This window comes from Typopeltis vanoorti, chromosome 23 (genome assembly GCF_054136105.1).
Source record: "Typopeltis vanoorti isolate ZY-2024b chromosome 23, IOZ_Tvanoo_1.0, whole genome shotgun sequence".
NCBI classification, from domain to species: Eukaryota; Metazoa; Arthropoda; class Arachnida; order Uropygi; family Thelyphonidae; genus Typopeltis; species Typopeltis vanoorti.
The window spans coordinates 19,511,887-19,516,306 of NC_143571.1; positions in this window are offsets into that span (position 1 = coordinate 19,511,887).

Below are 4,420 nucleotides of genomic sequence, written 5' to 3' on the forward strand. Positions count from 1 at the left end.
GGCCTCTTGTGGGAATGGGTGCTTTGGGAAGAGGGACGACATCAGGTAACACTGAGTCCAGTGGGGTCTGGAGAGGATAATGATAGGTATAGAAGCAGTGACATTTTTATGCTTTAGACTAATGCCAGAGTATCCAAAATAAAGGAGATGAATTGGTGGCGTTGATAGCATCAGCCTGGCCAAAGATTATTGGGATCTCTGAGACATGATTGACGGAAGATGATATAATAACAGGAATTGAAGTAGCAGGATAGGAAAGGAAAGGAAAATGTGGTGGATTGTTCCTTATGATAAGTGATGACTTATGTCTTCTAAGAGTGAAGGCTTTGGAAGGCAGTGACACTAATGGTTTTTGAAAGCATATGGTGTGAGGTAGAGGTGGCCAAGACAGGATATTTAGTGGGGTGCTGCTACAAGCCAAGGAGCACAGAGGGTGGGGAGCAGGAGATATTTAAACAGTTGAGCTTGATAAGTGCAAGAAGAATGATTGTTATGGGAATTTTAACTACAGTAATATAAATTGGGAAGAGGAAACTGCATATAGTAATAAGGAAATGGAATTTCTAGAATTCTTGAGGGACAAATGTCTCAGGCAATATGTAATAGAGGGAACAAGAGTTTTGGATTTGGTCATAGCATCAGAAGAGCTGATAATAACTGAGATGACATCTCTTCCCCCAGTTGGGACCATGTGGTTTTGACCTGGAAGATGAATAGACATGCAGAAGTATCAAAGAAAAGGGAATACATGTGGAATTATAAGGCAGGTGATTACAATAGTCTTAGATATAAACTTGGAGCAGTTCCATGGAAGGCAGAACTGCAAGGCCAGGATATCATTAGTGCTTGGGAAATTGTGAAGGAATATTTGTTAGCAGCAATAGTAAGTTGTATTCCACAAGTGAAGAAGCAGACACAATTTGGTGTAAAGTGGATGACTAACAATATCAAACAGGAACCGCAGGTGAAAAAGAGATTATGGAAGAGATATAAGACTCAGGCCAGGAGAGTGACTAGTATGGTGAGGAAGGCAAAACTGGAATATGAGAAGAGACTGGCACTAAGATCCAAAGAAAATCCTAGGGAATTTTTTAGCTATGTGGCCAGTAGCAGGAGAAATGATTGTGGAAGAATGACATTGCAGGATAAAAATGGGAATAGAGTGACTAATGCAGAGGATATAGTGGAGTTGTTCAATGAGCACTTTATTGGAGCATTATAAAGTATTATAAAATCTGGAGAAGAAGATTTTAATACTAGAGGGATAGGGCAGTAAGAGGAGAATAGTGTGTTCCAAATACTGAGTAGTCTGGATGTCAGTAAAGCTGTGGAACTGGATGGCATTTCACCATGAGTTTTGAAAGAATGTGCTAAAGAACTGACAGCTCCATTGACCTGGCTCTTCAATGAAAGTCTGGCTGCAGGAAAGGTACCCAAGGAATGGAAGGAAGGTAAGATAGTGCCACTGCGTTGCATAAGGACGGTAACAGACTGGGAATGTCCAATTATAGGCCAGTTTGTGTGTCATCAGTAGTTGTGAAGGTCTTGGAAAAATTAGTGAGGAACTATATACAGTGTTGGGCAGATGAGGGTAATGTTATCTGTGAGAATCAACATGGATTTGTTAAGGGGCACTCTTGTTTTAGTAATATGATTGACATTTATAATAAAGTGACCAGAGCAGTTGATGAGGAAAATGCATATACTGCCATTTTTTTGGATTTTGCAAAGGTATTTGACAGGATGCCACATGATAAGCTGATATTTAAGTTGCAGCACATGAGTTTAGATGTTGGGTTAGTCAACTGGATTCAGGATTGGCTGTCTGATAGGTATCAGACAGTTGTATATGGTGGGGCAATATCAATTAAGCAGAAGGTTACAAGTGGGGTTCCACAGTACTGGAACCTGTATTGTTCAACCTTTATATCAGTGGCATTGTCAATTAGATTGCAAGGGGATATTCAGTTGTTTGTAGATGATGTGAAGCTGGGAAGGGTTATCAGCAATAGTGCAGATGTGGTAGCAGTGGCATAGCTAAAGCTGTTGCTGCCCATGGCAGTCCCTGAATTTGCCGCCCCTCTCACTACACACCAAAAATACTACAAAAAGTCAAAACGATGTATAAATAGGGAAATAAATTAAATCACTATGTTTGCTTTTGAAGTAAAACTTTAATTTCAACATTCTAAAATGTTATTTTTCTTGCTTTTCCATTACAAAATCGATGACATTGGCGAAGTCTATTTCATAGTGATGTAGGTAATTCTTAATCAATTTTATTTAGAAAAACTCCTCTCACAACACTTACAGCAATTGTGAGGAAAATTTGCAGTAGTATTACAATAGTTGGAACTGAGTTCTCGAGACTGTATTTTAGAATTAACTGCAAAAGTTCAAAAAGGTTCAAAGCCCCCCCCCCCCTTCCACACACCCCCTAGTTACGCCAATGTGTGGCAGCCCTGCAGAGGATTTGAATAAACTAGACAGATGGGCAAATGAATGGGGGAGGGTATAGATTTAATGCAGCAAAATGTAGTCTTGAAGTTTGGGATACATCGATTGGAGGAGCTGTACTGGAGGAAGTAGGGGAGACAAGAGATCTGGGGGTGATGAATGATAGAAAACTGAAATTTAGGGAGCATATTGGAAAGTTATGATAGACTTAGTGTTTCCTAAGAAGGACTTCCCACGATGAATCTCTTAACTCCATGGAGGCCTGAATAATAATAATAATTTTGCATGTTGCACAGTATCATTTACACAAGCATGATATGCATTGATAAGTGCTCATTAAATAATTCCACTATAATCCTTTGTTATGGTCACTTTTTTTCCATAACTATCCACCAGTGTTACCCTTCCATAATTATTCTTCCTCTTGCTTTCTACATAATGAAAGAATTCCCTTGGATTATCTTTGACCTTACTAGCTGGCCATCCTCCTCTCATATTCTACTTTCCTTTTTTTGTTTTTTTTACCATGCTTATCATCTTTCTGGCTTGCAGTTTATATTCTTCATTCATCTGTTCACTACAAAGTATCTTGTGCCACCTGCATAATATCTTATTTTCCCACACTGCTTACATGATTTTGCTGTTCATCCATCTCACTTCTACTCTGTTTATCTGCTTAACTCATGGTATGTAGTCATGCATTATCATTTCTTATGATAACTGCATTATCATTTAATGCAGTTATGCATAATAATAATAATAAAAATTAAATGATAATGCATTAAATGATAATGCATTTAATGCATTATCATTTAATGCATAAGAAATGATAACTGCATTATCATTTCTTATGATAATGCATAACTGCATTATCATTAGAAATGATAATGCAGTTATGCATTATCATAAGAAATGATAATAACTACATTATCATTAGAAATGATAATGCAGTTATTGTCAACATCTTTCTTGAACAGCTCATCAGTCCTATGTACTTATGCTATTCGGCTACGGAGCTCAGAATCACCCATCTTATCATTCCATATATCCCTTCTTGACAGTGACCTTTTCTTTGACCACCTTCCAAACTACCTTGTGATCACTCTCACCAATAGGTGACAGTGTTGATATTGTGATACTGCATTCACAACCATATCCTGTGAGGAAACCACTAAACCCAACACCCAAAAATCACACACTGCAAATTCACTCTCCTTGTTTCCATGCACTGTCTCTTCCTCCCACATTCATCACCTTTTTTTTTTCTTCCATAAAACGAACTAGACTGTTCCTATCCTTCACAGATCCATGCAGATCATTATAGAGAATTCTGTATCTATCACTCCAATCCAGCATGCTGTTCTTTATCAACATTTCCAATATCTAAACCACAGCTGCAGATATAACGACCGATCTGTAACTTGCTGTCTTAGCACCACTCTTGTGTAGTGGCACTATCTTATCCTCTTCCTCTGAGATACTCTCTTAAAATACATGATATATTGTTATTTGACTCCACAGCCTTTTTAGCATCTAGCCTACTAGCACCTCATATCTTTGTCTATTCTCCTGGTTGCACAGTGTCAGTATAAACTGGTATGAAATAAAATTCCAGCGCTCATTAAATAACTCAGCTAAACCCTCTGTAGTGGTCATTTTGCCACCATCACTGTTCACCAGTGTCATCCTGCCATAATCATTTTCTTCTTATTTGCCACATAGTAGAAGAACTTGGATTTCCTTTGGCTTGACTGGACAATTTTCTCTCATATTCCATTTTTTTTTCCCTTTTGGCATCTTAATAGTACTGTATCTGGTTATTGCCTGCCATTATATCTCCTCACATAATTTCTTTCTTCTGTACCTGCTTGCCTAAAAAAGTTGATCATTTATTTCACTCTTACCTTATTTATTCATCTGGCTCCTTGATATATATATGTACATTGTCAGATATGTTTTAACA